This window comes from Girardinichthys multiradiatus, chromosome 10, assembly GCF_021462225.1.
Source record: "Girardinichthys multiradiatus isolate DD_20200921_A chromosome 10, DD_fGirMul_XY1, whole genome shotgun sequence".
NCBI lineage: Eukaryota > Metazoa > Chordata > Actinopteri > Cyprinodontiformes > Goodeidae > Girardinichthys > Girardinichthys multiradiatus.
The window spans coordinates 19,434,987-19,443,722 of record NC_061803.1 but is presented as its reverse complement, the minus strand read 5'-3'; positions in this window follow the sequence as shown (position 1 = coordinate 19,443,722).

The window sequence follows — 8,736 nt, the reverse complement described above, 5'->3', positions numbered from 1 at the left end:
GGTTTGAACCAGCAACCCAACAATTACAGGGCAAACCCCTACCACTGCCACCACTGTCACTGAGTACAGGAGAGAGTGGGAAGCCATGGAGTGGTTAAACTGAAGGTTACAAACTAGAAGACGTGTGAGGGTAAGCTAACGCTACCTAATGCTAATTGCTATAACGGTCATATACACAATAAGGCCAGGGTACAACAATTTAATGGTTAAAGATAGTAGTTAATAAAATATACTGTAACTAGTGACTACCCCTTACCCAATTAGTGACCGACAGCCCAGGTCAGCTCGCTTGGAACCGCTAGCAAACAGGTACTAAAAATAGTAACGTTTCCACTTAACCTTTACTAATGGAATTGCAGGGACTAGTGAATAAGGGACATGAGTTGCCACTGCAACAATTTCTTGAAAGGCCTTTCTCTACCTCTTTATCAGAGGTGCCAATATTTGTGGAGGTGTTGCAATTATGGTTGCTGTTCTATTTACCAAGAGAACTGATATCCCTTTGTATAAATTGTGGTACTGTTAAAACTCCGACCAGGAGTCTCCAACTGCAGTGCTGGAGAGCCCCTGTCCCGAAAAAGTTTAGGACTGGAGCTGGTGATACTTGTCCCAGCCTGAAGGGCCGAGTGCACTTTGCACAAAATTAATTGGCAATCTCCTTGCCATTGGAAATTTACTTATTATATGTCAAAAATCTTGAATAAGAGATATGTACTGTTAATGAGTTTTCCAAATGTTGCATATGGTTAACTTTTGCATGCTTGTAATGTCCTTGAAAAAACACCAACCCATTTAGGGTGTAAAATCTGCCAAACTATCCAAGAAAGAAATATAAACATGGCATAAATCATTAAAACAAACAAACCAGGAACACACTTAATAAAATACCAATCAGTGAAAATGATGGGACAGACCCATGTTCGGCTGATTACAGACATTATCTTATTCAAACATTTCTTTGAACCATCTCATTTGAAGCACAGAATCATGCATCCTGTGCAGAGACGCACACACTCACAGAGATACGATGGCTGCACAGCTGCCACAGGCAATCAGGACAGAGCATCATGTTTCAGAAGCCCGATGAGTCTGCTCATTCCTGGCTCGCTCAGCGTCTCACATCCCTCCGATAAACAGGACAGCATGCCAGCTTAGTTTACTGACTCTTCTCTACTTCCTTCTAGGTTATACGGGACCCTGAACACACCAAGCCTCTCCATCTGTTGGCTTACCGACACTTCACAGACCCCCTACCGTCCCCCACGGGACCCTATCACTCAAGAAAGCTGTCTATCATGGATACACAGCACACCTCTGACATTGACCCTAGAGTTTCCTTTAAACAAAACCAATAATTTATCGTACCTAGAAATACTCTGTTTCAGCCGAAATTAGTGGTCCAAAACCACCTTGCTTTACCTGTAGCTCAATATTTCATTGCCTGCACCCTTCACATCATTACCTTTCAAATTTCCCATTCTAGAAAGCAAGGGCCTCACTGCTCTCAAAGGTGAGCCAATCTTAAAATACACATCATTAGAATAGATGTGTTTCTCATTGGCTTACGGGAACATTTTCTGATTACATTACATCAAGATGCAACTGCTGAAGCCATCAAAAGTCCATTTTTAAAGATCCCACAACCGAAAGCCTGCCAGTGTCAAAAAAAGACCTGTCGCCTCGTCTTGCATGGGGGATGGAAATAAATATTTTCTTTTTAGAACAAGATTTTCACCATTTAATCGAGTCATATGTGTTTATTTAAAAATGTTGTAGCTTTATTATTTTTGTAAAAGGTAATGTACTTTGTAATTTATGACCCTATGAAATTAAGTTTATTCTTTGATTTTATTTTTCTGAATGTTATGCTTTAGAATAAGTAAACATGTTATTTCACCTGATACGATTCATTAACCATCTGGTTTTTGAATGACATTTGAACTGCATAAATAACAAAATTATGGTGTTAATTTAATAATTTTATATTTTTGCATGACTCATAAAAATCTACAATCTGTTTTTAACAAGCATTGTTGTAATTTCACAAGGTAGGACACATGTTTAATTTGAAAGTAAATAAACAGTCTAGTGCAAGGATATGAACTCAAACTCATGTCACCAGAATTAGAAAAGCAGTAATAATAATAATGTTAAGAGGTTTTTTTTTTTTCATCTTTCTTGACAGCAACTAATATTTTGTTTCAGTTTCTGGACAGCAGTCATTGTCCCAACAAGGGCTTGCCTCGGATTTGGAAAGCTGCTAGAAAATAATGTTCCATCAACAGCTTTATTATTCATTTTCTGAAAGACTGCTGCTACAAAGAGTATCAGTAAAATTGCATTTTGCTTCCGCTCAGTACCTTTACATAAGGATGAGTTTGTGGAAATAGCAAGCTAACATTAGCATGCTTCCCCTCAGTTTTTTATATGCCTTGTTGATAATTTGTCTTATAACATTATTTTGAAGTCCCAGTTATTTGTGCAAGGAAAAAACTTATATGAAGAGTTGTTCTCTTGCTTTATAACCTAATTGCTTTGGTTTTTGCATCTTACTTCTTAAAAAACAGTGTTTGAGCAGCATCCTGCCACATGGCTGTCAGTCTGAATCCAATTTCTTATAAACTGCCACGTTACCATTCTGTTCTTGCTTTACTGATAATCAAATTAGCAAAAGTCAAGCAACTGTTCAGAGGCATTGCTGCCCCCACGGGTCAGTTATAGATAGTGTACTCCGTTCAGACCTGCTTTTCTATCTACTTGCTCATTTCATGTTGCCTAGCATGCCAGTTAAGTGCATTTAATGTAGTTTTTTTTCTTACACAGGGTTTTCTTGGTATGTTTATCTACATGCATTTCTCAACAACAGTAAGTTCTTAGAGTATTAGCAGCATTCAACAATGTTCAAAAACAACTATGTGTTCTACACTTTATCTCTAAGTGTAGAGATAAAGTGTTAAGAACCCAAATGCAGAGACGAGGCAGGAGTGTGGTAAGAACACATGATTTTAATGAACAGAACTTAGAAAACAGGACTTGACCGCACACAGCAGGGTATGGACAAGAGAGGATCTTACATGGAGTAATGGAACCAAGGAGTGCATACAGTGTTTGCAAAAGTATTTACCCCTCTGGGCTTTTTACCTATTTTGTTACTTTCCAATTCAAATATTTTTTTTAATGTGTGTTTTGTGATGGGGGGCTGCATGGTGGCGCAGTTGGTAGCACTGTTGCCTTGCAGCAAGACTCCCGGCCTTGGGTCTTTCTGCATGGAGTTTGCATGTTCTCCCCGTGCATGCGTGGGTTCACACCGGGTACTCCGGCTTCCTCCCACAGTCCAAAGACATGCCTGTTAGGTTAATTGGTCTCTCTAAATTGCCCTTAGGTGTGTGAATGAGTGTGTGCATGGTTGTTTCTGTGTTACCCTGTGATGGACTGGCGACCTGTCCAGGGTGTACCTCGCCTCTCGCCCGTAGACTGCTGGAGATAGGCATCAGCTTCCCCCCGCGACCCACGATGGAAGAAGCGGTATAGAAAATGATTGACTGGCTGTTTTGCGATGGACTTACTCAAAATAGTCTAAATTGGTAATGTGAAATGAGAATAAAATATAAAAAAAAACTGAAAATTGCCACTCGCATATGTATGCACCCCCTTTTCTATGACACCCCTAAAACGTTTTGGTGCAACCAATTACTTTCAAAACTGACGCATTTAGTGAAATGAAGTCCACCTGCATGCAATCTAAGTGTGATATAATCTGTCAATATAAACCCACCTTTTCTAAAGGGTCCCAGATGCTGCAACACCACTAAGAGGCACCATGAAGACCAAGGAGCTCCCTAAACAAGTCAGGGACAAAGCTGGTGATAAGTAAAAGTCATGGTGGGGTTACAAAAAATATCCAAATCTTTGATGTTCCCCCAGAGTACCATCAAATTCATCATCTTCAAAGGGAAAGCACACAGTACCACAACAAATCTGTCAAGACAGGGCCACCGGCCAAAACTGACAGACCGGGCATTGATCAGAGAGGCAGCACAGACCAAAGGTAACCCTGAATGAGTTGCAGAGTTCCTTGGACCACAATAAGCCGTACACTCCTTAGAGCTGGGCTTTATGGAGGAGTAGCCAAAAAAAGCATGTTTTGAGTTTGCCAAAAGGCATGTGGGAGATTCCCCTAATGTATGGAGGAAGGTTATATGGTCAGGTGAGACTAAAATTAAACTTTTCGGCCACCAAGAAAAAACCCAATGTCTGGTGCAAACCATCACCCAGGAACAGCATCCCCACAGTTAAATTTGAAGGCATCATCATACTATGGGGATGTTTTTCAGCGGCAGGGGCTGGGATATTGGTCCAAGTTGAGAGAAGGACAGATGGCGCTAAATACAGGGACATCTTTGAGAAAAACCTGTGTCAGCCTGCCTGTGATTTGAGAGTGGGACAGAGGTTCACTTTCCAGCAGGACAGCGACCTGAAGCATACTGCTACAGCAACACTTGAGTGGTTAAAGGGGAAACATTTAAATGTGTTGGAATGACCTAGTCAAAGTCCAGACCTCAATCCAATTGAGAATCTGTGGAGCAGGACCTGGAGCAGTTTTTCTTTAAAGAATGGGCAAAAATCCCAGTGGCAAGATGTGACAAGCTCATAGAGACTTATCCAAAGTGACTTGCAGCTGTAATTGCTGCAAACGGTGGTTTGCAAGACACTGTTTCCTGGGGAGTCTGAATACTGAATTCAACCTATTTGAGTAAATAAACCGATGAGGAACATATGCGGTAGTGCATGAAACCAAGTCACTGAGGGAAACTATTGAGTAAGCCAGGAAAAACACCAAAACAGATCAATCACATGACAACAAATGTAAACATAGGAGAATCACTAAAAAAAAACAACTATTAAATAGACCAAAATGTTTAAAATAAACTCTAAATGCAGTAGATTGTGACATCATTTGCTTAAAACAGTTTCCAGTAGTAGATAATAAACCTCTAGCTTCTTACCTAGAAAATGAGAGTGCCAGAGACTTTTGAACCAGACTATTGTTATTACTTACTATCAATGACAACAGAAAATATTCAAAACAACCATCATATTATTTCTTTATCCAGAAATGACTGTATTAAAAAGAGATTTTTAATTGGTCTGATGTAATATTCTAATCTTAAATGTTGTGTTTCAATTAGGCTGCAAGCAGAAAATCATAATTTACAGAAATAAAGGCTTGAAAATGTCAGTTAGAGCAAAACTTAAAAACTGGTGTTCACAGATGCTCTCTGTACCATCTTGAAAAAAGGAATGGTCAAATGTTTCAGTCTTTAGATGTGCAAGGTTGATACCTACTGCAAAATATTTGCACCTGTATTTACAGCACATGGTGGTTCTACAATTCAGTGCGTAAAAGGGGAAAAATACAGATACATGACACACTTTTCATATTGTCTTTTGTAAAGTGCAAAAAAAAATCACAATTTCAAACTACAAAATCGAATTACAACATGCAGGAGTTTGTGATTGTACTGTGGCAAAAAGGGCAAAGAGAGATACTTTTTTCAAAATGTTGTACATATCCATCTGAACTGTAAAAATGTAATGCTTCTGTATTGAAAATATTGTATTAAAGTGCTAGGTGCTTATAATTGTAGATATACATGTGGTATTTTATTTTGTTCATATGTGAGTTAACTATTTTTAAAATTTTGAGGTTTTCTTCATCCTGAAAGAAATGTTTTTCTATTTTTTCTTTTCTTCAAAAGCACTAATAACAGCATAACAGTTTCTATAGTTTTGGTACTACAGGGTCAGGCTACCAGAGCACTTAATGACAACTTTTCATCTTTTTTGTCTTTAATATCTTTCCTCTCTGTTTATGTATTATTTCACTTCTCATGGAAAGTACCCCTGGTTTGTGTTTACTTGCAACCCTAGAACTAGTTGATGCAGATGGCCACTCATCCATCAGCCAGCCAAACTGCGAAATGGTGGAAAACTGAGAAACCAAGGATGGTGGAGGGAAAAGAGAGACTTCAGAAGCCTTCCCTGACAGTAACATACAGTATATATCATCTTGCATGTCAGCGAAGACCAATATGATCTGTGACATTCTGGCTGAGGATATAGACGGGGTAATGTAGACACTTCTTCATCACACTAGCCAACCATGGAATGTGAATGCCATGGTTGGCTAGTGACGAATAATAGAGGTGAGATAGGGGTTTCTGGGTCTTAAAGTTGGTTTACCTGACTTATGTCAGTCAGTCAGTCATTTTCTACCGCTTATTCCATAGTGGTTCGCGGGGAACCTGGTGCCTATCTCCAGCAGTCTGTGGGCGAGAGGCGGGGTACACCCTGGACAGGTCGCCAGTCCATCGCAGACAACAACATTTAAATCTTATGTGATTATATTGCATATTTTGGAGATTTTCAGATCCAAGCATGAATTTGTAGAAATGTGGACCAAACTCTGTAGGTTAATAAATAGATTCTGACATATGGAGACAACATACCCACATTTTGTCACATTATAACCACAAACTTTAGTGTATTTCTTTTGGGACACAATATTTTGTAGGATCACCTTTCACTACAATTACATCTTCTAGTCTTTTGGAGTATCTCTATTGCATCTTTGCCCATCTGAGTATTTGATCATTCTTCCACACAAAATAGTGTAGTCATAATGGATGGAGAGCATCTGTGAATAGCAATTCCAAACACTTTCCAAAGATTCCCAGCTGAATCTAGGTCCTTGACTGGGCCATTTCAACACTTAAATATTCTTACACCATTCAATTGTAGCTCTAGCTGTGTGTTTATGGTTGTTGTACTGCTGGAAGATGAACCTTCACACCAGTCACAAGTCTTTTGTAGCCTCTAACAGGTTTTTCCAAATATTGTTCTCTTATACCTTCATTCATCTTCACATCGACTCTGACAAGTGTCCCCGCTGACAAAAAGCATCTCCACAGCATAATGCTGCAGCCAGCATGTTTCACAAAGTGAACAGTGTGTTAAGGAAGTGTTAGTTTTTTTTCACAAGCACTTTTGTGTTTGTAGCTCAATATTTTGCCCATCTGCCCAGAGCACTTTCTTCCACATTTTCTGTGTCCCAAGGGGTGTGAATACTTTCGTAAAGTACTACATGAGTTTTAAATGTAACAAACTAATAATCCCACAACCTTCTACACAGGTATTTTCTGTCTCAAATTGACCCATTTGGCCTTTGGACTGACTGCACAGACATATGAGATTTGGAAGTCATATGGAGAATATTCTATCCATCTCGTGAGGGACCATGGGAAGCTATTAGCTCTGAAAAACACACAACCAAAAGGGAGCTGGTGTGTTTGTATAACAGTAGTCAGATTTAAGTATGGAATTGTACATGAAAAGACATAGATAATTTATTAGGTTTAACCTTACTTCACCTTTTAAATACAGTCTCAGCCAAGCAGTCACAGGAGCTCACGTGGTGAAAGAAACTCAAAACCGACACCTTCTGCGTCCAAGAGCATGTGATGCAAGATGCACAAACACACTCAGGCAAAAGAAGACAACAGCAATGTGCACATTTACATACAATGTATGGAATCAACCTTTAGAAAAAGCAGTGAAAAAGCAGAACACAACAAATTCTCAATACATAAATCAGACTTCATGAATCAACTCAAATCAAGATCCTAAAGATGTTCTCCATCTGGGGTGAAATTTGTATCAGCCCTACTGCTGGGCCTCCAGGAGCCCATCCTGTTAGATAAAAGTTTCAGATTCTCTGTTGACAGATATAAATGAACACCAGTTTCCATGTCCTCCACCATGTCCAGAGATCTGCTCTAGCTGCCTGCATGGAGGCAGGTCGCCTCTATGCTCCAATATCATTGATATGGGTAACATGGATTAATGGCAGAGAATGGGTACTTATGAGCATCCACCGCATCATGAGATCTTGCCAATTTGCCATGAGGACATCGGCTAAAAATAACACTTTGCCTCTGTGGGAGAAGGTGTTAAAGGGGAGGATAAAAGATTGCAAAGTCTTCTAATAAGGTGCCTAAAGGAAGCTGATCATTCACTAGCTGAATGAGGACAAAGACCTGAGTATGACAACCAATTTCCTACAATATTGTGTCACAAAATAATGATTTTCCATTATTCCAATGAGCACATGCTTAAAAGCAGTGCCTTGAATATTCCTTGTCCAAAATTAGACTTAACTGTTTTACATGTGTTGGAATAAAACCACCCATGCTGACAGAAAAATGACATATTTTGGGGGTTTTTTTCTGCTTGTTAATTTAACAAGGAAAGAAATAAAGCCTTTTATAATACTCTGCTTTTACATTTTCAGACAGCAACACATTACTTTCTTTGCCAAAAACTGTAACGTGATGTAGTGAAAATAACAATGCAACCTTTATTAGAACCCTCCTTAAAAAAGAACCCTCATCATTCAGTTTTTCACTGAGAAACTGAAACCTGATTATATGTGACCAGATCCCCTAATAACCAACTGAACTTCCAAGACAGGCCTTTAAATCTGCAGTCTAAAAGCCTGTGAGTTCGTGCGCTGCCAGCATGCGTGTAGAGTTTTACCTTGCTTGCACAAATATTCCACCAAATCCTCAATCCCTGTGAATGTTAGTTCCCCGCTTGTGGCAGCCGCTGCGGGGCCGTGGGCCAGCTGTTCCTGACGCACTCAGGCGGCCCGCAGTGAAACCGGAGGAGCTGCTCCAG